Source organism: Stegostoma tigrinum, chromosome 35 (genome assembly GCF_030684315.1).
Source record: "Stegostoma tigrinum isolate sSteTig4 chromosome 35, sSteTig4.hap1, whole genome shotgun sequence".
NCBI classification, from domain to species: domain Eukaryota; kingdom Metazoa; phylum Chordata; class Chondrichthyes; order Orectolobiformes; family Stegostomatidae; genus Stegostoma; species Stegostoma tigrinum.
Genome location: NC_081388.1, coordinates 20,620,718 through 20,644,921, shown reverse-complemented (window position 1 = coordinate 20,644,921; position 24,204 = coordinate 20,620,718). Strand labels below are relative to the sequence as shown.

The 24,204-nt window shown below is 61.2% G+C and overlaps 1 protein-coding gene across 6 annotated transcripts in view; it reads right to left on the bottom strand.

The window, feature by feature from the left end:
• The window catches only part of LOC125447474 (long-chain fatty acid transport protein 1-like), a 67,882-nt gene extending 44,982 nt beyond the window's left edge, over positions 1 to 22,900 (bottom strand). For 2 of the 6 annotated variants that reach the window (XR_009442987.1, XM_048521847.2), the window contains exon 1: positions 5,292 to 5,622. The gene's annotated coding sequence lies outside the window, so the exon portion shown is untranslated. Of the gene's footprint in view, positions 1 to 3,837; positions 4,170 to 5,135; positions 5,624 to 22,703 lie in introns of those variants that run through there. The other 4 variants (XM_048521849.2, XM_048521848.2, XM_048521852.2 and 1 more) reach the window with 4 other exon arrangements.
• Positions 22,901 to 24,204: the final 1,304 nt, after the last annotated feature.

Here is a 24,204-nt window from a genome sequence, read left to right as displayed (position 1 = left end):
GTTATGTGGTGTTAGTTGATGTTGGCCTGAAGGCTGGGTAGTTTGCTACAAATGACGGTTTGTTTAAGGTCTGGCGGTTGTTTGAAGGTGAGAAGTGGAGGCCTAGAGATGATCTTGGCGAGATGTTCGTCATCATTGTTAACATGATGAAGGCCATGAAGAACATGGTGTAGTTTCTCTGCTATAGGGAAGTGCTGGGCGAGCAAGGGTACTCTATCAGTCGTGTCCTCTGACTGTCTTCTAAGGATGTTGTTGCGGTTTGTCGCTGTGGCACATCAGAAGCAGCAACTGATGAGTTGGACACGGTATCCTGTTCTCACTAGAGTGTCTTTCAACATCTTTAGGTATCCATTTAGACTCCTTGTCTGAGCAGATCCTGTGTATGTGTTGGGCTTGTCCGTACGGGATGGCTTCTTTAACATGTTTAGGCAGGATCATTGTGTAGTCATTTCAGTGATTCCTTTCCATGAATCCAGAAGAAGAAGAAATTGTTGTTGATGTATCTGGTGTATAGCATTGGTAGGAGGTCCTGTGCAGCAAGGAAGTCTTGCTCGAACTTGTGCATGAAAATGTTGGAGTATTGTGGTGCAAATTCAGTCCCCATGGCTGTTCTGTGTGTCTGGATAAACAGCTGGTTGTCAAAGGTGAAGACGTTGGGGTTGAGGATGAAGCGGATGCGTTGTAGGATGGCGTCGAGAAATTGTCAGTTGTTGGTGTTGAGTACTGAGGCTGTTACAGTGATGCTGTTGTTGTGGGGGATGCTGGTGCAGAGTATTAAAATGTCCATTATGACAAGGAACGTTCCTAGTTCAACTGGTCTGTGGGTACAAGGAATCACTGAAACGACTACACAAGATATCAACAAGTTTCATCCCACCATCAGACTTACCATGGATTACTCTTCAGAAGCAGTCTCGTTCTTGGACACACACATCTCTATCAAGGACTGACACCTCAGTACCTCACTCTACCGCAAGCCCACAGATAACATCACTATGCTGCACTTCTCTACTTTTCACTCTAAACATGTTAAAGAAGCCATCCCCTACAGACAAGCTCTGCATATACACAGGATCTGCTCACATGGGCAGAAACGCAAAGGACACCTAAAAATGTTGAAAGACACCTTCATAAGAACTGGATATGATGCTTACCTCATCAATTGCCAGTTCCGACATGCCACAGCAAAAAAACTGCAATGATCTCATTAGAAGGCAGACACGAGATATGTCTGATAAGTTACCTACCCTTTGTCATTCAGTACTTCCCTGGAGCAGAGAAAGTACACCAATTTGTTCGTAACCTTCAACGCCATCAATGATGACAAACATCTCGCTAAGACCATCTCAACACCCCCAACTCCCCCCCCTCAAACAACCGTCACACCTTAAACAGACCATTGTTCACAGCAAACTACCCAGCCTTCAGGATAACATCAACCACAACACCACAAACCCTGCCAAAGCAACCCCTACAAGGCATGTCAGATCATCGACATGGACACTACCATCACATGTGGGAACACCACCCACCACGTGCACTGCAGATACTCATGTGAGTCGGCCAATGTCTATGTCATACGCTGCAGGCAAGGATGCCTCGAGGCATGGTAGATTAGTGAGACCATGCAGATGCTACGATAACAGAAGAGTGGACACTGCACAAATATTCGCCAGACAGGAATGATTCCCCCCCATTCGTGGAACACTTCAGTGGTCAAGGACATTCAGCCACTGATCTTCAGGTAAGCATCCTCCAATGTGGTCTTCAAGATACACAGCAACGCAGAATCATGGAGCAGAGACTGAGAGCCAAGTTCCGTACTCATGATGATGTCCTTTACCGTGATCTGGTTTATGTTGCGCTACATGTAATACTGTTCTGTACCTGTAAAATCTTCCTTACTATCCTGTTTTGACAGCATCATCTTGATAACTTGTTATGATCTCTCTACCTTAATTAGTTTTGTACAGTTTTGGATTACTTGTTACTTTGATCAGACCCTCGTCATGCAACTCTTATGCCTTTCATATTATTCCAGCTGTTTGGTTTGTCTCTAGCACCCCTTATTTTTAATTTTTTGTATTTATCTCTCTGTCTGAATGAATTGCTATTCAGCTGTTAACACTCTACTCACATGTCTGACACTTTTGATCATCTACAGAGGCTTATTATGTCGACACTCCACACACACTATTTGTATGATCTTTTGATCTGTCTGCCTATAAATTCTGTGCCTGTGTGCTTTTCTTTGCTTCACCTGACAAAGGAGCAGCACTCTGAAAGCTTGTGATTTGAAATAAACCTGCTGCATTATAACCTGGTGTTGCGTGACTTCTGACCTTGTCCACCCCAGTCCAACACCGGGACTTCCGCACCAGTAGGCACAGTCTCACCTGAGTCAGACAGTCATTTGTTTCCCCAGAAAACTGAAGCTCCACTGCAGTATTAAAGTACTGATCAGTCACAGTAACCAACTCTCAGGTGAGACATTAAACCAAGATTTCTTTTCTCTTAAGTGGACATAAATATTCTGTTTTTAAGGACAGAAAAGAATTCTACATAGTTTCTGACTAATACCTAGCCCTGAAAAAATGTAACAAAATCAAGACTGTTCGGGGATTATGTGATTGCTTTCTGAGGGAGCTTGCTGTGCACTGTCACATTTCCTAGCTGGCAACAGTGACATTATTTTAACTACTTGATTGAACATGAAGGTTTTTGTGATGTCTTAAGATCATAAAGAATGCTACAGAAATGCAAGTCTTCCTCACTTGTTTTCAGGCATTACATAACACTCATCGCTACATGGCTTTGGCACAATCTAGTTCGAAAGGACAAAGGAAATGGAGATTGTTTTCCCCAAACACGCAATGGTTGAACAGTATTCAACCTCCCCAGCAGACAGTTACTTTGGGATGGTGGTGTATACTACACACAATTTATAGAAAGTTGTTAGTGGAACCATTCATTTTCAATCATCGGTAGGTAATTCAAGAAGGTTCCTTGAATTTTCGGCCATCTCTCTGTAATGCTTTCTGTGATGGGGTTCTGATTATACAATTTTTTTTTCTGCTTAGGCTGTCACTTTATCTGTACTGTTATGAATGCTAAGTACATTCAGATACTGAACCTTTAGTTCTGTGGTTCAAAGCAAGTGATTGACCAGAATATAAAAGCAAAAACACCAATCTAGAAAGAATCCCCACCAGAATATCATCTAACCCAATCAGGATGTGCTCACACACACACTAAGTAACCAGATATACCACACATTTCAGGAACAGGAGAAGTGTAGAGTTCTTGTACTGGGGCAGAGTTGAGGGAAGAAAAGGAACAACATTATAACACAGCAACATGCAAGCTGTTTACTTAGATCCTGTTGCTATCAAGTTACCTACTTCACCAATTCTTAAAAATGCTCAGTGTTCTTCAAACTGCTCCCGCAAACCAACAACAGATTTGTCAGTGCGTCTGGTACAAAATAATTTACTGTAACACTGAATCATTGAAGAGGTTCTTACAGTCATGTGGGAGGGAATATCCATTACATTTGGCTTTGTTAGAATGTCTAATACACTGCACAACAAAAACCTAGCACAGGATCTCTCACTGTTTGATCAAAACCTACCTCTCTGACCAAGTTTTTAGTGTCTGGGTTCTAACATCCCATGTAGCATAGTGGCATATCTTGCTCCGTCATGCTCTTGTGAAATGTCTTGAAGCATTTAATTAGGTTAAAGGCATTAAATGAATACAAGTCACAGTTTTCTCTCAGGATTCAGAATAGCATATCATTTGAAAAAAAAACTTCAACTGGACAATGGAACTTCTTACACAATTGGCGATTCAATCCACTGTGCCTGTTTCGTCTCTTTGGAAGAGCTATCCATTTAGTCACATGACACGCTTCCCTCGAATCCTTCCAAATGCTTTCCTTCTCAAGGATTCATCCCATTCACTTTTAAAAGTTATTCTTCAATCAACTTCCACTGTCCTTCTAGGCAGCACATTCCAGATCATAAAATGTGAGGTTGGATGAACACAGCAGGCCCAGCAGCATCTCAGGAGCACAAAAGCTGACGTTTCGGGCCTAGACCCTTCATCAGAGAGGGGGATGGGGTGGGGGTTCTGGAATAAATAGGGAGAGAGGGGGAGGCGGACCGAAGATGGAGAGAAAAGAAGCTAGGTGGAGAGGAGAGTATAGGTGAGGAGGTGGGGAGGGGACAGGTCAGTCCAGGGAAGACGGACAGGCCAAGGAGGTGGGATGAGGTTAGTAGGTAGGAGATGGAGGTGCGGCTTGGGGTGGGAGGAAGGGATGGGTGAGAGGAAGAACAGGTTAGGGAAGCAGAGACAGGTTGGACTGGTTTTGGGATGCAGTGGGTGGAGGGGAAGAGCTGGTCACATTCCAGATCATGACAACTTGCTGCTCATTCTCATCTCCCTCTGGTTCGTCTGTCAATCACCTTACATTTGTATCCACTGGTTACCCACACTGTTCTTTCTCCTGATTTGCCTTAAAATACTCCCTCAACTTTCTGTGTTCTGAACAGAATTATTCGAAACTTTTTTCGGCTCTGAGTTCACTCATCCTTGTATCACTAAGCAATTTAGGTTATGCCAGACTCTCAATGTCAAGATTCTTCGCCCATTTTTACCAGATGCTTTTGAGGTTCCATTCGCACCCACTGAGATTGATTTTCTGGCACTATTCAGTCTCCTGATCCAACTAGCACCAATCAAAAAACCCTCTGACCAACCTGACAACCGAGAAAGTATACAGCACCATTCCACAATAAGCGCTGCACACAAAATAAAATCACTCAAGGGATTAAAAAGCTCCATTGTCTCAATTTTTGGAACGGTCTTCATTTGAAATGTGGAGGGTTTTACATTTCATGATTGAAATGGGAAGGCCAAACGCCCTTCATCTTAAACATCAATTTAAATATTTAACAATTTAGAGGTACGCTTTTGTCGTCGCTACACATTTATTAAATACTAAGAAAACAAGCAGTAAATTGCATGTACTGCAAGTGTACATTTTAGTTCTCTTCTCTGCAATGAAATAGAGTGCAAACATTTTCAAGCTAAAAGCTGTTTTAAGTAAGAAAAGCTCAGAATCAGTAGCTCACCGAGTCTGTAACAACAGTTTAAGAATTCCCCAACACTCTCTCAGAATCCGAATGACAAACCGAAGAGAATTTCTTTTCTGAAAGCAATTTCCTTTAATGTTCCGTTGGGATTCCTGGACAAAACAAGTTCACACACCAAAAGCAAGGAGATCTCACCTCCCATTAACATGCAGCAACTTTCCTGTTTTGATCTGCTTCACTGTACACAAAGATACCTCATTGTGGTTCTGTGGAGCAGCTCACACGCAGCGTTCCAGCAAGGCTGCTGCTTCATTTTCAAACAAGTGTTTCACTCACTGGAAGTCTCTCAGCGAACCACAAAGTTCTGAGTTAGCTCCTCCCCATGGCCATTCACGGGGACGGGCTTGAACCAAATGCCAGAAAAAAAATGAAATCCAGATAGGTCCTATCAGCGACGAATTTAAAAGGAGCAGTTTTCAAGAACAGTTTGTGTAGTATCCCGTCGAGTTGATTGCTCTCTGTGCTAATGCCAATGCCAATAAAACTGATCTCAGAAGGACAGTTCCAACTCTGAACAATACAGGGGAGGATCAGGTGACAAAAGAAATGCATCACAGGCTTCTGAATAATCCACAAGGATAAAGCTCAGAGTTTCGGTACATAAACTAGAGGGGAAGATTGCAATTAATAGAACTCTTATGTAAACTTTAAAATGACCAAGTTGACCATGTTAATTCTGGGGAATGGGACTTTTGCAGTTACAGGAATTTGGTGCAACTATCAAGTGAAGTAATCAAATATTTTCACAATATTACAGCATTCTTGCAATATGAATGTTTCCATCATCACATGTTCCTACACAGGGAGAAACAAAGGTATTTCTCAACAAGACAAGCAGCTCTCTCAGCCTTTCATCAGATTGAGCTAAAATCCACACAACTACGTTGAGGAGATAAACCAGACGGAAACGTGTAGCTGCAACATAAACGCACAGAACACCTTGTTCACAATCCGAATCAATCTTATTATTAGACATGGCTTGAACTAGAGGCATTGTTGAGAATTCAGGTGAAAGACAACACCATTGGCTAGGATTACAGGACAGAAGCTGAGGAAATAAAGCTCTGCTCACAGGACATAAATCACAAGTTTTAAACGTTTGCTAATCTGATAAAGAATAAGCTAAAACAGAATACAGCACAATTCATCTCGGACTATGATATGGATGCACAAGGAGGAAGTGTATGTAGCATGACAGAACATATCTGTAGTTTAGTAGAAATTAAAACAGGAAAGTGTGAAAAGAATGGACTGTACTTTTATCTATTTTCTTCACAAATAAGAAATGCTGAGATGTAGCGAGTAAGCCAGAAAGGTGACAGATGCTACAGTTAGTGGACATATTACCTGCTATGGACAAGTGAGAACTTCCAGAAGTGAGGCCTGAGATGATAAAAGAGCAAAACACTGATCTAGCAATAATACTGAATGCAAGTTCAGCAAGGAGTTACTGGGTGTGTAAGCAATTACTCACAGCTCCCTCAAACATTAAAGTCAGCAAAGTAAGAGAGAGGTATCTGCAGGCAGAAATGAGACAGCTTCCAACATCCACTTAAACGTAAGCTGCAGGGCACATTCAGTGAGATGAGAATATGCACCCCTAAAGAAATCAAGTGACAAAGTCTCAGTTCACATGGGAATATGGAACATGGAGCGGGGAAAAGAGGCAGAGAAGTAGGCTTAAAACTGGCACTTAAGTTTTTAAGATAATGAAATGTGAGGCTGGATGAACACAGCAGGCCCAGCAGCATCTCAGGAGCACAAAAGCTGACGTTTCGGGCCTAGACCCTTCATCAGAGAGGGGGAATGGGGTGAGGGTTCTGGAATAAATACGTATACTGCATCCACTGTACCCGGTGTGGCTTCCTCTACATTGGGGAAACCAAGCGGAGGCTTGGGGACCGCTTTGCAGAACACCTCCGCTTGGTTCACAATAAACAACTGCACCTCCCAGTCGCAAACCATTTCCAATCCCCTCCCATTCTTTAGATGACATGTCCATCAAGGGCCTCCTGCAGTGCCACAATGATGCCACCCGAAGGTTGCAGGAACAGCAACTCATATTCCGCTTGGCCCTGCAGCCCAATGGTATCAATGTGGGCTTCACCAGCTTCAAATTCTCCCTTCGCCCACCGCATCCCAAAACCAGCCCAGTTTGTCCCCTCCCCCCACTGCACCACACAACCAGCCCAGTGCTTCCCCTCCACCCACTGCATCCCAAAACCAGTCCAACCTGTCTCTGCCTCCCTAACGTGTTCTTCCTCTCACCCATCCCTTCCTCCCACCCCAAGCCGCACCTCCATCTCCTACCTACTAACCTCATCCCACCTCCTTGACCTGTCCGTCTTCCCTGGACTGACCTAGCCCCTCCCTACCTATACTCTCCTCTCCACCTATCTTCTTTTCTCTCCATCTTCGGTCCGCCTCCCCCCTTTCCCTATTTATTCGAGAACCCTCACCCCATCCCCCTCTCTGATGAAGGGTCTAGGCCCGAAACGTCAGCTTTTGTGCTCCTGAGATGCTGCTGGGCCTGCTGTGTTCATCCAGCCTCACATTTCATTAACTTGGATTCTTCAGCATCTGCAGTTCCCATTATCACTTAAGTGCACAGTAATGGGGAAAGGAAGTGAGAGATGGTGTAAGATGGGGTCAATGACGGAGTAAGGAGATCAGAGATGGGGGGCGGTGGGACCAGTGATGGGAGGTGGGACCAGTGATGGGGGGCAGGTGATGGGGGGGTAGGTGACGGGGAAAGTGGGTTCAGTGATGGGGGCATTGGTCGGGGAAGGGGGGGTGAGCGGCAGTGGAAGGGGGGTCAGCGGAGGTGGGTCAAGGGTGGTGAGGGTCAATGATGGGGGGGTGTCAGTGATGGGGGTGGGGATATCAGTGATGGGGGGAGGGGGCTGTCAGTGATGAGGGAGGGGGGGTTCAATGATGGGGGAGGGTGGAAACAGTGCGGTAGAGTCAGTGATTGGAGAGGGGTTGTTATGATGGGGGAAGGTGGGGACAGTGGTGGGGGAAGGGGGGGGACAGTGGTGGGGGAAGGGGGGGGACAGTGGTGGGTGAGGGGGAAGGAGGGGGACAGAGCTGGGGGAAGGAGGGGGACAGAGCTGGGGGAAAGGAGGGGGACAGAGCTGGGGGAAAGGAGGGGACAGAGCTGGGGGAAAGGAGGGGGACAGAGCTGGGGGAAAGGAGGGGGACAGAGCTGGGGGAAAGGAGGGGGACAGAGCTGGGGGAAAGGAGGGGGACAGAGCTGGGGGAAAGGAGGGGGACAGAGCTGGGGGAAAGGGGGGGGACAGAGCTGGGGGAAAGGGGGGGGACAGAGCTGGGGGAAAGGGGGGGGACAGAGCTGGGGGAAAGGGGGGGGACAGAGCTGGGGGAAAGGGGGGGGACAGAGCTGGGGGAAAGGGGGGGGACAGAGCTGGGGGAAAGGGGGGGGACAGAGCTGGGGGAAGGGGGAAGGGGGGACAGAGCTGGGGGAAGGGGGAAGGGGGGGACAGAGCTGGGGGAAGGGGGGGGACAGAGCTGGGGAAGGGGGGGACAGAGCTGGGGGAAGGGGGGGGACAGAGCTGGGGGAAGGGGGAAGGGGGGGACAGAGCTGGGGAAGGGGGAAGGGGGGACAGAGCTGGGGGAAGGGGGAAGGGGGGACAGAGCTGGGGGAAGGGGGAGACAGAGCTGGGGGAAGGGGGAAGGGGGAGACAGAGCTGGGGGAAGGGGGAAGGGGGAGACAGAGCTGGGGGAAGGGGGTGACAGAGCTGGGGGAAGGGGGTGACAGTGGTGGGTGAGGGGAAGGGGGGGACAGTGGTGGGTGAGGGGGAAGGGGGGGACCGAGCTGGGGGAAGGAGGGAGACAGAGCTGGGGGAAAGGGGGGGCGACAGAGCTGGGGGAAAGGGGGGGCGACAGAGCTGGGGGAAAGGGGGGGCGACAGAGCTGGGGGAAAGGGGGGGCGACAGAGCTGGGGGAAGGGGGGCGACAGAGCTGGGGGAAGGGGGGCGACAGAGCTGGGGGGGAAGGGGGGGGACAGTGGAGGGGGGGAAGGGGGGGGACAGTGGAGGGGGGGGAAGGGGGGGACAGTGGAGGGGGGGGGAAGGGGGGGACAGTGGAGGGGGGGGGAAGGGGGGGGACAGTGGAGGGGGGGGGAAGGGGGGGACAGTGGAGGGGGGGGGAAGGGGGGGGACAGTGGAGGGGGGGGAAGGGGGGGGGACAGTGGAGGGGGGGAAGGGGGGGGACAGTGGAGGGGGAAGGGGGGGGGACAGTGGTGGGGGAAGGGGGGGACAGTGGTGGGGGAAGGGGGGGACAGTGATGGGGGAAGGGGGGGACAGTGGTGGGGGAAGGGGGGGACAGTGGTGGGGGAAGGGGGGACAGTGGTGGGGGGAAGGGGGGGACAGTGGTGGGGGAAGGGGGGGACAGTGGTGGGGGAAGGGGGGGACAGGGAAGGGGGGGGACAGGGAAGGGGGGGGACAGGGAAGGGGGGGGACAGGGAAGGGGGGGGGACAGTGGAGGGGGGGGACAGTGGAGGGGGGGGACAGTGGAGGGGGGGGACAGTGGAGGGGGGGGGACAGTGGAGGGGGGGGGACAGTGGAGGGGGGGGACAGTGGAGGGGGGGGACAGTGGAGGGGGGGGGACAGTGGAGGGGGGGGACAGTGGAGGGGGGGGACAGTGGAGGGGGGGGACAGTGGAGGGGGGAAGGGGGGGGACAGTGGAGGGGGGAAGGGGGGGGACAGTGGAGGGGGGAAGGGGGGGGACAGTGGAGGGGGGAAGGGGGGGGACAGTGGAGGGGGGAGGGGGGGACAGTGGAGGGGGGGGACAGTGGAGGGGGGGGGACAGTGGAGGGGGGGGGACAGTGGAGGGGGGGGGACAGTGGAGGGGGGGGGACAGTGGAGGGGGGGACAGTGGAGGGGGGGGACAGTGGAGGGGGGGGGACAGTGGAGGGGGGGGACAGTGGAGGGGGGGGACAGTGGAGGGGGGAAGGGGGGGACAGTGGAGGGGGGAAGGGGGGGACAGTGGAGGGGGGACAGTGGAGGGGGGAAGGGGGGGGGACAGTGGAGGGGGGAAGGGGGGGGACAGTGGAGGGGGGAAGGGGGGGGACAGTGGTGAGGGATGGGGGGGACAGTGGTGAGGGAAGGGGGGGACAGTGGAGGGGGGACAGTGGAGGGGGGAAGGGGGGGAACAGTGGAGGGGGGAAGGGGGGGACAGAGCTGGGGGAAGGGGGGGACAGAGCTGGGGGAAGGGGGGGACAGAGCTGGGGGAAGGGGGAAGGGGGACAGAGCTGGGGGAAGGGGGAGACAGAGCTGGGGGAAAGGGGGGGCGACAGAGCTGGGGGAAAGGGGGGGCGACAGAGCTGGGGGAAAGGGGGGGCGACAGAGCTGGGGGAAAGGGGGGGCGACAGAGCTGGGGGAAGGGGGGCGACAGAGCTGGGGGAAGGGGGGCGACAGAGCTGGGGGGGAAGGGGGGGGACAGTGGAGGGGGGGAAGGGGGGGGACAGTGGAGGGGGGGAAGGGGGGGGACAGTGGAGGGGGGGGGAAGGGGGGGACAGTGGAGGGGGGGGGAAGGGGGGGGACAGTGGAGGGGGGGGGAGGGGGGGGACAGTGGAGGGGGGGGGAGGGGGGGGACAGTGGAGGGGGGGGGGAAGGGGGGGGACAGTGGAGGGGGGGGGAAGGGGGGGACAGTGGAGGGGGGGGAAGGGGGGGACAGTGGAGGGGGGGGGAAGGGGGGGACAGTGGAGGGGGGGGAAGGGGGGGGACAGTGGAGGGGGGGGAAGGGGGGGGGACAGTGGAGGGGGGGGAAGGGGGGGGGACAGTGGAGGGGGGGGAAGGGGGGACAGTGGAGGGGGGAAGGGGGGGGACAGTGGAGGGGGGAAGGGGGGGGGACAGTGGAGGGGGGAAGGGGGGGGACAGTGGAGGGGGGAAGGGGGGGGACAGTGGAGGGGGGAAGGGGGGGGACAGTGGAGGGGGGAAGGGGGGACAGTGGTGGGGGAAGGGGGGGGGACAGTGGTGGGGGAAGGGGGGGGACAGTGATGGGGGAAGGGGGGGACAGTGGTGGGGGAAGGGGGGGACAGTGGTGGGGGAAGGGGGGGACAGTGGTGGGGAAGGGGGGGACAGTGGTGGGGGAAGGGGGGGACAGGGAAGGGGGGGACAGGGAAGGGGGGGACAGGGAAGGGGGGGGACAGGGAAGGGGGGGGACAGGGAAGGGGGGGGACAGGGAAGGGGGGGGGACAGTGGAGGGGGGGGACAGTGGAGGGGGGGGACAGTGGAGGGGGGGGACAGTGGAGGGGGGGACAGTGGAGGGGGGGAGGGGGGGGGACAGTGGAGGGGGGAAGGGGGGGGACAGTGGAGGGGGGAAGGGGGGGGGACAGTGGAGGGGGGAGGGGGGGACAGTGGAGGGGGGGGGGACAGTGGAGGGGGGGGACAGTGGAGGGGGGGGGACAGTGGAGGGGGGGGGACAGTGGAGGGGGGGGACAGTGGAGGGGGGGGGACAGTGGAGGGGGGGACAGTGGAGGGGGGGGACAGTGGAGGGGGGGGACAGTGGAGGGGGGGGACAGTGGAGGGGGGGGACAGTGGAGGGGGGAAGGGGGGGACAGTGGAGGGGGGAAGGGGGGGGGACAGTGGAGGGGGGAAGGGGGGGGACAGTGGAGGGGGGAAGGGGGGGGACAGTGGAGGGGGGAAGGGGGGGGACAGTGGAGGGGGGAAGGGGGGGGACAGTGGTGAGGGATGGGGGGGACAGTGGTGAGGGAAGGGGGGGACAGTGGAGGGGGGACAGTGGAGGGGGGAAGGGGGGGAAACAGTGGAGGGGGGAAGGGGGGGAACAGTGGTGAGGGAAGGGGGGGACAGTGGAGGGGGGACAGTGGAGGGGGGAAGGGGGGAGACAGAGCTGGGGGAAGGGGGGAGACAGAGCTGGGGGAAGGGGGGCGACAGGGCTGGGGGAAAGGGGGGAGACAGAGCTGGGGGAAGGGGGGAGACAGAGCTGGGGGAAGGGGGGGAGACAGAGCTGGGGGAAGGGGGGAGACAGAGCTGGGGGAGGGGGGAGACAGTGGTGGGGGAGGGTGGGGACAGTGGTGGGGGAGGGTGGGGACAGTGGTGGGGGAGGGTGGGGGACAGTGGTGGGGGAGGGTGGGGGACAGTGGTGGGGGAGGGTGGGGGACAGTGGTGGGGGAGGGGGGGGGACAGTGGTGGGGGAGGGGGGGGACAGTGGTGGGGGAGGGGGGGGGACAGTGGTGGGGGAGGGGGGGGACAGTGGTGGGGGAGGGGGGGGACAGTGGTGGGGGAGGGGGGGGACAGTGGTGGGGGAGGGGGGGGACAGTGGTGGGGGAGGGGGGGACAGTGGTGGGGGGGGGGGGGGGGGGGGGGGAGGGGGGGGGGGGGGGGGGGGGGGGGGGGGGGGGGGGGGGGGGGGGGGACTGTGGTGGGGGAGGGGGGACTGTGGTGGGGGAGGGGGGACTGTGGTGGGGGAAGGGGGGGACAGTGGAGGGGGGAAGGGGGGGCAGTGGAGGGGGGAAGGGGGGGGACAGTGGAGGGGGGAAGGGGGGGACAGTGGAGGGGGGAAGGGGGGGACAGTGGAGGGGGGAAGGGGGGACAGTGGAGGGGGGGAAGGGGGGACAGTGGAGGGGGGAAGGGGGGACAGTGGAGGGGGGAAGGGGGGACAGTGGAGGGGGGAAGGGGGGACAGTGGTGGGGGAGGGGGGACAGTGGAGGGGGAGGGGGGACAGTGGAGGGGGAGGGGGGACAGTGGAGGGGGGAAGGGGGGGACAGTGGAGGGGGGAAGGGGGGGACAGTGGAGGGGGGAAGGGGGGGACAGTGGAGGGGGGAAGGGGGGGGAAGGGGGGGACAGTGGAGGGGGGAAGGGGGGGACAGTGGAGGGGGGAAGGGGGGGACAGTGGAGGGGGGAAGGGGGGACAGTGGAGGGGGGAAGGGGGGGACAGTGGAGGGGGGAAGGGGGGGGACAGTGGAGGGGGGAAGGGGGGGGGAAGGGGGGGGGGAAGGGGGGGGGGGGAAGGGGGGGGGGAAGGGGGGGGGGAAGGGGGGGGGGAAGGGGGGGGAAGGGGGGGACAGTGGAGGGGGGAAGGGGGCGAAGGGGGGACAGTGGAGGGGGGAAGGGGGGGAAGGGGGGGACAGTGGAGGGGGGAAGAGGGGGGGAGGGGGGGACAGTGGAGGGGGGAAGGGGGGGGACAGTGGAGGGGGGAAGGGGGGGACAGTGGAGGGGGGAAGGGGGGGAAGGGGGGACAGTGGAGGGGGGAAGTGGGGGGACAGTGGAGGGGGGAAGGGGGTGGACAGAGCTGGGGGAGGGGGTGGACAGATCTGGGGGGGGGGGGGAAAGACAGAGCTGGGGGGGGGGGGAAGACAGAGCTGGGGGGGGGAGGACAGAGCTGGGGGGGGGGAGGACAGAGCTGGGGGGGGGGGGAGGACAGAGCTGGGGGGGGGGAGGACAGAGCTGGGGGGGGGGGAGGACAGAGCTGGGGGGGGGGAGGACAGAGCTGGGGGGGGGGGGAGGACAGAGCTGGGGGGGGGGGACAGAGCTGGGGGGGGGGAGGACAGAGCTGGGGGGGGGGAGGACAGAGCTGGGGGAGGGGGGGGACAGTGGTGGGGGAGGGGGGGGACAGTGGTGGGGGAGGGGGGGACAGTGGTGGGGGAGGGGGGGGGACAGTGGTGGGGGAGGGGGGGACAGTGGTGGGGGAGGGGGGGACAGTGGTGGGGGAGGGGGGGACAGTGGTGGGGGAGGGGGGGGACAGTGGTGGGGGAGGGGGGGACAGTGGTGGGGGAGGGGGGGACAGTGGTGGGGGAGGGGGGGGGACAGTGGTGGGGGAGGGGGGGGGACAGTGGTGGGGGAGGGGGGGGGACAGTGGTGGGGGAGGGGGGGGGACAGTGGTGGGGGAGGGGGGGGGACAGTGGAGGGGGGAAGGGGGGGGACAGTGGAGGGGGGAAGGGGGGGGACAGTGGAGGGGGGAAGGGGGGGACAGTGGTGGGGGAGGGGACAGAGCTCGGGGGGGGAAAGACAGAGCTGGGGGGGGGGGAGAGACAGAGCTGGGGGGGGGAGGACAGAGCTGGGGGGGGGGAGGACAGAGCTGGGGGGGGGGGGGAGGACAGAGCTGGGGGGGGGGGGAGGACAGAGCTGGGGGGGGGGGGAGGACAGAGCTGGGGGGGGGGGGAGGACAGAGCTGGGGGGGGGGGGGGAGGACAGAGCTGGGGGGGGAGGACAGAGCTGGGGGGGGAGGACAGAGCTGGGGGGGGAGGACAGAGCTGGGGGGGGGGGAGGACAGAGCTGGGGGGGGGGGGAGGACAGAGCTGGGGGGGGGGGAGGACAGAGCTGGGGGGGGGGGGAGACAGAGCTGGGGGGGGGGGAGACAGAGCTGGGGGGGGGGGAGACAGAGCTGGGGGGGGGGGAGACAGAGCTGGGGGGGGGGGACAGAGCTGGGGGAGGGGGGGACAGAGCTGGGGGAGGGGGGGGGACAGAGCTGGGGGGGGGGGGACAGAGCTGGGGGAGGGGGGGGACAGAGCTGGGGGAGGGGGGGGACAGAGCTGGGGGAGGGGGGGACAGTGGTGGGGGGGACAGTGGTGGGGGGGACAGTGGTGGGGGGGACAGTGGTGGGGGGGACAGTGGTGGGGGGTGGGGGGGGAAGGGGGGACAGTGGAGGGGGGAAGAGGGGGGACAGTGGAGGGGGGAAGAGGGGGGACAGTGGAGGGGGGAAGGGGGGGGGACAGTGGAGGGGGGAAGGGGGGGACAGTGGAGGGAGGAAGGGGGTGGACAGAGCTGGGGGAAGGGGGGAGACAGAGCTGGGGGAAGGGGGGAGACAGAGCTGGGGGAAGGGGGGGGACAGTGGTGGGGGAAGGGGGGGACAGTGGTGGGGGAGGGGGGACAGTGGTGGGGGAGGGGGGACAGTGGTGGGGGAGGGGGGACAGTGGTGGGGGGATGGGGGGGACTGTGGTGGGGCGGGTGGGGGGGACAGTGGTGGGGGGGGAAGGGGGGTCAGAGCTCGGGGGGGGAGAGACAGAGCTGGGGGAGGGTGAAGGGGGGAGGGTGAAGGGGGGAGGGGGAAGGGGGGGAGGGGGGGGGGAGGGGGGAGGGGGAAGGGGGGGAGGGGGGAGGGGGAAGGGGGGGAGGGGGGAGGGGGAAGGGGGGGAGGGGGGGGGAAGGGGGGGAGGGGGGGGAAGGGGGGGAGGGGAGGGGGGGGAAGTGGGGGGGGAGGGGAGGGGGGGAGGGGGGGGGAGGGGGGGAGAGGGGGGGGGGGAAGGGGAGGGGGGGAGGGGGGGGAGAGAGGGGGGGAGGGGGGGAGAGGAAGGGGGGGGAGGGGGGAGAGGAAGGGGGGGAGGGGGGGGGAGAGGAAGGGGGGGAGGGGGGGGGAGAGGAAGGGGGGAGGGGGGGGGAGAGGAAGGGGGGGGAGAGGAAAGGGGGGGGAGGGGGGGGGAGAGGAAGGGGGGGGAGGGGGGGGGAGGGGGGGGAGAGGAAGGGGGGGGAGGGGGGGGGGGGAGGGGGGGGAGGGGGGGAGAGGAAGGGGGGGGAGGAGGGGGGGGAGGGGGGGGAGGGGGGGAGGAGGGGGGGAGGGAGGAGGGGGGGGAGGAGGGGGGGGAGGAGGGGGGGAGGGAGGGGGGGAGGGAGGAGGGGGGGAGGAGGGGGGGAGGAGGGGGAGAGGGGGGGGAGAGGGGGGGGAGAGGGGGGGGAGAGGGGGGGGAGAGGGGGGGGAGAGGGGGGGGGAGAGGGGGGGGAGAGGGGGGGAGGGGGGGGGAGGGGGGGAGAGGGGGGGGGGAGGGGGGGAGAGGGGGGGGGAGGGAGGGGGGGGAGGGGGGGGGGAGGGAGGGAGGGGGGGGAGGGAGGGGGGGGAGGGAGGGGGGGGAGGGAGGGGGGGGGAGGGGGGGGAGGGAGGGGGAACAGTGGTGGGGCAAAGGCGGGGGAAGCGGTTGGGAAGAAGGGGGGGCAGTGGTAGGGGACAGTGGTGGGCGAAGCACGGTTCAATGAAGGGGTGGTGGGATCAGTGATGGAGTGGGTCAGTGATGGGAGAGGGTGGTTCAATGAAGGGTGGGGGTCAGTGATGGGACCGGGGATGGGGGGAGAATCAGTGATCGGGAGATGGGGGATCAGGGATGGGAGGGAGGTATCAGTGATGGGGGAGGGGTCGTCCTTGATAGGTGGGTCAGTGAAGGAGGGTGATGGGGTCATTAGTGTGATGGGGGGTCACTGATGGGGCGGGTGTCAGTGATGGGGAAGGGTGCGGTCAGTATTTGGGGGAGGGGGTGTCAGTGATAGAGGAAGCAAGGGTCAGTGACGGGGGGGGGAGGGTCAGTGACGGGGGGGGGGAGGGTCAGTGACGGGGGGGGGGAGGGTCAGTGACGGGGGGGGAGGGTCAGTGACGGGGGGGGGAGGGAGGGTCAGTGACGGGGGGGAGGGAGGGTCAGTGACGGGGGGGAGGGAGGGTCAGTGACGAGGGAGGGTCAGTGACGGGGGGGGGAGGGTCAGTAACGGGGGGAGAGGGAGGGTCAGTGACGGGGGAGGGGAGGGTCAGTGACGGGGGAGGGGAGGGTCAGTGACGGGGGGGAGGGTCAGTGACGGGGGGGAGGGAGGGTCAGTGACGGGGGGGAGGGGGGGTCAGTGACGGGGGGGAGGGGGGGTCAGTGACGGGGGGGAGGGGGGGTCAGTGACGGGGGGGAGGGGGGGGGTCAGTGACGGGGGGGAGGGGGGGGTCAGTGACGGGGGGGAGGGGGGGGTCAGTGACGGGGGGGAGGGGGGGGGGTCAGTGACGGGGGGGAGGGGGGGGGGTCAGTGACGGGGGGGAGGGGGGGGGTCAGTGATGGCCGGAGGGCCGTGTCACTGATGGGGGGGGGTCAGTGAGGCGGGATGGGGGGGACAATGAATGGGGAAGGGGGTTTCAATGATGGTGTGGTGGGGGAGGGGCGGTGCAATGATGGGGTGGGTTAGTGATGGGGGGGATCAGCGATGGGGAGTGGGATCAGCGATGGAGGTCGGTGATGGGGGACAGTGATGGGGAGGGGGGTGTCAGTGAAGGGGGTCCGGGATGGGGAGTGGGGTCCGGGATGGGGAGTGGGGTCCGTGGTGCGGGGTGGTGTCAGTGATGGGGGGGGCGGGGTCAGTGATGGGGGGGGGCGGGGTCAGTGATGGGGGGGGGGTCAGTGATGGGGGGTCAGCGATGGGGGGGGGGTCAGCGATGGGGAGTCAGCGATGGGCAGTGGGGTCAGTGACGGGGAGGTGGGGTCAGTGACGGGGAGGTGGGGTCAGTGACGGGGAGGTGGGGTCAGTGATGGTCGTCAGTGACGGGGAATGGGGGGTCAGTGATGGGTTGGGGTCAGTGATGGGGGTGGGGTCAGTGATGGGGGTCAATGATGGGGAGTGGGGTTCAGTGATGGGGGGGTCAGTGATAGCGGAGTCAGTGATGGGGGGTTCAGTGATGGGGGGGGTCAGTGATGGGGGGGGGGTCAGTGATGGGGGGGGGTCAGTGATGGGGGGGGTCAGTGATGGGGGGGATCAGTGATGGGGGGGGTCAGTGATGGGGACTGGGTGGTCAGTGATGGGGGTGGGGTCAGTGATGGTCGTCAGTGATGGGGAATGGAGGGGGTCAGTGATGGGGTGGGGTCAGTGATGGTGGTGGGGTCAGTGATGGGGAGTGGGGTGTCAGTGATGGGGGTGTGGTCAGTGAGGGGGGGGTCAGTGAGGGGGGGGGTCAGTGATGGGGGGGTCAGTGATGGGGGGGTCAGTGATGGGGGGGTCAGTGATGGGGGGGTCAGTGATGGGGGGGGTCAGTGATGGGGGGGGTCAGTGATGGGGAATGGGGGGTCAGAGATGGGTTGGGGTCAGTGATGGGGGTCAGTGATGGGGTGTGGGGGGGTCAGTGATGGGGTGTGGGGGGGTCAGTGATGGGGGGGTCAGTGATTTGGAGTGGGGTCAGTGACGGGGGGTCAGTGACGGGGAGGGGGGTCAGTGACGGGAGGTCAGTGATGGGGAGTGGGGTCAGTGATGGGGGGTCAGTGACGGGGAGTGGGGTCAGTGACGGGGAAGGGGGGTCAGTGATGGGGGTGTCAGTGACAGGGAGTGGGGTCAGTGACGGGGAGTGGGGTCAGTGACGGGGAGGGGGGGGTCAGTGACGGGGAGGGGGGGGTCAGTGATGGGGGTGGGGTCAGTGATGGGGGTCAATGATGGGGAGTGGGGTTCAGTGATGGGGGTCAATGATGGGGAGTGGGGTTCAGTGATGGGGGGGTCAGTGATGGGGGGGGTCAGTGATGGGGGGGGTCAGTGATGGGGGGGGTCAGTGATGGGGACTGGGTGGTCAGTGATGGGTTGGGGTCAGTGATGGGTTGGGGTCAGTGATGGGGGGGGTCAGTGATGGGGACTGGGTGGTCAGTGATGGGTTGGGGTCAGTGATGGGTTGGGGTCAGTGATGGTGGTGGGGTCAGTGATGGGGAGTGGGGTGTCAGTGAGGGGGGGTCAGTGAGGGGGGGTCAGTGAGGGGGGGTCAGTGAGGGGGGGGTCAGTGAGGGGGGGGGTCAGTGAGGGGGGGGGTCAGTGAGGGGGGGGTCAGTGATGGGGGGGGTCAGTGATGGGGGGGGTCAGTGATGGGGGGGGTCAGTGATGGGGGGGGGTCAGTGATGGGGGGGGTCAGTGATGGGGGGGGTCAGTGACGGTCGTCAGTGATGGGGAATGGGGGGTCAGAGATGGGTTGGGGTCAGTGATGGGGTGTGGGGGGGTCAGTGATGGGGGGTCAGTGATTGGGAGTGGGGTCAGTGACGGGGGGTCAGTGACGGGGAGGGGGGTCAGTGACGGGAGGTCAGTGATGGGGAGTGGGGTCAGTGACGGGGAGTGGGGTCAGTGATGGGGAGGGGGGGTCAGTGACGGGGAGGGGGGGTCAGTGACGGGGAGGGGGGGTCAGTGATGGGGGTGTCAGTGACAGGGAGTGGGGTCAGTGACGGGGAGGGGGGGTCAGTGACGGGGGGGTCAGTGACAGGGAGTGGGGTCAGTGACGGGGAGGGGGGGTCAGTGACGGGGAGGGGGGGTCAGTGACGGGGAGGGGGGGTCAGTGACGGGGAGGGGGGTCAGTGACAGGGAGTGGGGTCAGTGACAGGGAGTGGGGTCAGTGACGGGGGGTCAGTGACGGGGAGTGGGGTCAGTGATGGGGGGGGTCAATGATGGGGAGTGGGGTCAGTGATAGCGAGGGGGGCAGAGACTGGGGGTCAGTGATGGGGAGGGGGTCAGTGACAGGGAGTGGGGTCAGTGACGGGGAGTGGGGTCAGTGACGGGGAGTGGGGTCAGTGACAGGAGGTCAGTGACGGGGAGTGGGGTCAGTGATGGGGGGTCAGTGACGGGGAGTGGGGTCAGTGACGGGGGGTCAGTGACGGGGAGTGGGGTCAGTGGCGGGGAGTGGGTCAGTGGCGGGGAGTGGGGTCAGTGACGGGGGGATCAGTGACGGGGAGTGGGGTCAGTGACGGGGGGATCAGTGACGGGGAGTGGGGTCAGTGACGGGGGGTCAGTGACGGGGAGTGGGGTTAGTGATGGGGGGGGGTCAATGATGGGGAGTGGGGTCAGTGATAGCGAGGGGGGCAGAGACTGGGGGTCAGTGATGGGGAGGGGGTCAGTGACAGGGAGTGGGGTCAGTGACGGGGAGTGGGGTCAGTGACAGGGAGTGGGGTCAGTGACGGGAGGTCAGTGACGGGGAGTGGGGTCAGTGATGGGGGGTCAGTGACGGGGAGTGGGGTCAGTGACGGGGGGTCAGTGACGGGGAGTGGGGTCAGTGACGGGGAGTGGGGTCAGTGACGGGGAGTGGGGGTCAGTGACGGGGGGATCAGTGACGGGGAGTGGGGTCAGTGACGGGGGGATCAGTGACGGGGAGTGGGGTCAGTGACGGGGAGTGGGGTCAGTGACGGGGAGTGGGGTCAGTGACGGGGGGATCAGTGACGGGGAGTGGGGTCAGTGACGGGGAGTGGGGTCAGTGACGGGGAGTGGGGTCAGTGACGGGGAGTGGGGGTCAGTGACGGGGGGTCAGTGACGGGGAGTGGGGTCAGTGACGGGGAGTGGGGTCAGTGACGGGGAGTGGGGTCAGTGACGGGGGGTCAGTGACGGGGAGTGCGGTCAGTGACGGGGAGTGGGGTCAGTGACGGGGAGTGGGGTCAGTGACGGGGGGGGGGGTCAGTGACGGGGGGGGGTCAGTGACGGGGGGGGGGGGTCAGTGACGGGGGGGTCAGTGATAGGGAGGGGGGTCAGTGATAGGGAGGGGGGTCAGTGATGGGGGGTCAGTGATAGGGAAGGGGGTCAGTGATGGGGGGTCAGTGACGGGGAGGGGGTCAGTGATGGGGCTCAGTGACGGGAGGGGGGTCAGTGACAGGGAGTGGGGTCAGTGATGGGGGGTCAGTGACGGGGAGTGGGGTCAGTGACGGGGGGTGGGGTCAGTGACGGGGGGATCAGTGACGGGGAGTGGGGTCAGTGACGGGGAGTGGGGTCAGTGACGGGGGGTCAGTGACGGGGCGTGGGGTCAGTGACGGGGCGTGGGGTCAGTGACGGGGAGTGGGGTCAGTGACGGGGAGTGGGGTCAGTGACGGGGAGTGGGGTCAGTGATGGGGAGGGGGGTCAGTGACGGGGAGGGGGGCAGAGACTGGGGGTCAGTGACTGGGAGGTCAGTGACGGGGAGTGGGGTCAGTGACGGGGAGGGGGGGTCAGTGATGGGGGGGTCAGTGATAGGGAGGGGGGTCAGTGACGGGGAGTGGGGCAGAGACTGGGGGTCAGTGACGGGGAGGGGGGCAGAGACTGGGGGTCAGTGACGGGGAGTGGGGTCAGTGACGGGGAGTGGGGTCAGTGGGGTCAGTGACGGGGAGGGGGGCAGAGACTGGGGGTCAGTGACGGGGAGTGGGTTCAGTGACTGGGGGTCAGTGACGGGGAGTGGGGTCAGTGACGGGGAGGGGGGGTCAGTGATGGGGGGGGTCAGTGATAGGGAGGGGGGTCAGTGACGGGGAGGGGGGTCAGTGACGGGGAGGGGGGCAGAGACTGGGGGTCAGTGACGGGGAGTGGGGTCAGTGACGGGGAGGGGGGTCAGTGACGGGGAGGGGGGTCAGTGACGGGGAGGGGGGCAGAGACTGGGGGTCAGTGACGGGGAGTGGGGTCAGTGACGGGGAGTGGGGTCAGTGACGGGGAGGGGGGTCAGTGACGGGGAGGGGGGTCAGTGACGGGGAGGGGGGTCAGTGACAGGGAGGGGGGTCAGTGACAGGGAGGGGGGCAGCGACTGGGGGTCAGTGATGGGGAGGCGGTCAGTGACGGGGAGTGGGGTCAGTGACGGGGAGTGGGGTCAGTGACGGGGAGGGGGGTCAGTGACGGGGAGGGGGGTCAGTGACGGGGAGGGGGGTCAGTGACGGGGAGGGGGGTCAGTGACAGGGAGGGGGGTCAGTGACAGGGAGGGGGGTCAGTGACAGGGAGGGGGGCAGCGACTGGGGGTCAGTGATGGGGAGGCGGTCAGTGACGGGGAGTGGGGTCAGTGACGGGGGGTCAGTGACGGGGAGTGCGGTCAGTGACGGGAGTGGGGTCAGTGACGGGGAGGGGGGGTCAGTGACGGGGAGGGGGGGTCAGTGACGGGGAGGGGGGGGTCAGTGACGGGGAGGGGGGGTCAGTGACGGGGGGGTCAGTGATAGGGAGGGGGGTCAGTGATGGGGGGTCAGTGATAGGGAAGGGGGTCAGTGACGGGGAGGGGGTCAGTGATGGGGCTCAGTGACGGGGAGGGGGGTCAGTGACAGGGAGTGGGGTCAGTGATGGGGGGTCAGTGACGGGGAGTGGGGTCAGTGACGGGGGGTGGGGTCAGTGACGGGGGGATCAGTGACGGGGAGTGGGGTCAGTGACAGGGAGTGGGGTCAGTGACGGGGAGTGGGGTCAGTGACAGGGGGTCAGTGACGGGGCGTGGGGTCAGTGACGGGGAGTGGGGTCAGTGACGGGGAGGGGGGCAGAGACTGGGGGTCAGTGACGGGGAGGTCAGTGACGGGGAGTGGGGTCAGTGACGGGGAGGGGGGGTCAGTGATGGGGGGGTCAGTGATAGGGAGGGGGGTCAGTGACGGGGAGTGGGGTCAGTGACGGGGAGTGGGGTCAGTGACGGGGAGTGGGGCAGAGACTGGGGGTCAGTGACGGGGAGGGGGGCAGAGACTGGGGGTCAGTGACGGGGAGTGGGGTCAGTGACGGGGAGTGGGGTCAGTGACGGGGAGTGGGGTCAGTGACGGGGAGGGGGGCAGAGACTGGGGGTCAGTGACGGGGAGGGGGGCAGAGACTGGGGGTCAGTGACGGGGAGTGGGGTCAGTGACGGGGAGGGGGGGTCAGTGATGGGGGGGTCAGTGATAGGGAGTGGGGTCAGTGACGGGGAGTGGGGTCAGTGACGGGGAGGGGGGCAGAGACTGGGGGTCAGTGACGGGGAGTGGGGTCAGTGACGGGGAGTGGGGTCAGTGACAGGGAGGGGGGCAGAGACTGGGGGTCAGTGACGGGGAGGCGGTCAGTGACAGGGAGTGGGGTCAGTGATGGGGGGGGTCAGTGACGGGTCTGAATGGTGAGGGCGGCAGCGGCGTATTACGGGTGTCTATCCACTCACCAACTCCAGGCCTGGTTCGGGCCTGAGCCCCCGAGGCTGCCCCTCGCTCCGTTTCCAAGGCTCCCCCCGCGTCTTCACCAACTCCCCATCGCGCCTGCGCCTCTCTCACGCTCCCATTGGCGGAAGCTCCCTCCAACCATTCAGAGGTCCGTTCTGTCGGGGCACCTCCGGGTGATGTAGTCCCCTACGGTGATAAGTGTGGACTACAACTCCCATTAGGCATCAGCACCCGCTCCTTACGCCGGGAAATGTAGTCTCACGACCGCTCCGGACTACAACTCCCTGAAGGCCTCGCGACAGCACACCTGTAACCATTCATCCAGGTGTGTGGTTCAGCTTTACTGCAAGGGTGGAGCTGTATAGGGTAAAACGGATTAAATATTGTAAACACACGTTTACTCTTCTGAAATATGAAACAATTTTTTTTTGTTTTTACATAGCACTTTTAACGTCCTGACCTGCTTTAGTTGAACGCTGTGGAGCAAGAGTTGACAGCAAGCCCTCACTTAAGGAGGTTAAGGAAAATGCCCAAAAACATGGCCAAAAGTTTTCAGGAATGACTAAAACGAGGAAAGAGGTGGACAATATATATCCAGAGCTAGGGAGAACTCAGTTGCTTTGCAAAATTTGGATTTATTTTGTTTTATTTATTTGTCACGTGTACTATCTAAAGGAATACATAAGTACAGCAAAAAGTTCACAAAGTCACCATTCGCTGGCATCAACTTGATTACAAAAAACAGAATTAGAAAGATTTAACAAAGCCTAATGTAAGCCAGAAAGAAAAGTCCAGATCTCAATGTCCCAAGTCCCACCTCCACAATGATGCTCTCAATCACTTGGGCACCCAGGAGGCTGCTGCTGCCATGTGAGAGGCCTGGCCTCGCTGCCATTTGCTGCCGCCTCACCAGCCTACTGTTACCACCGTCGTTCCAGCCCACACGTGGTCCACCATCGCCACAGAACACGGCCCGCACATTCGGTTCCCACCCACCACACAGTTCTCGGTCGCGACTGGACTCCTTTCCAACTCCTTAGGTAGTTAGTTGAAAGGGCTCGGTGTGTGGTGAATAGAATTGCTACAGAGAGGACGGAGAAGAAGAAGAGTAAATGAAAGGAAAAGGAAAGGGAACTGACGAGCAGAGTGGAGTTCTGAATGAAGCGACTTACCCTGCTGCCATTTTGCCAGAATAGAGTCCATAGGAGTTTTTGCAGCCAAAAGGGACAGATGAGCCTTTGTTGAACATCTTGTCAGAAAAGCAGTCTTTCCCATGTAGTCCTCCCTGGGTATTGGACAATTGAGGTCATCACTATAATCCTCAAATATTGTCCTGGTGTTTGTTTGATCCTTGCAGAGGGGGAATTCTGGATTCCCCCTGTGGATAGCTGGGAATTCATCTTCAGTTATTCCTCAGCAGCTTGTTTGCTGAGTTGGGGATTGCAGAAGAATGGTCTCTGGTTGCCTTTTCAACATATTTTTAAAATTTACATCTGGATTGTT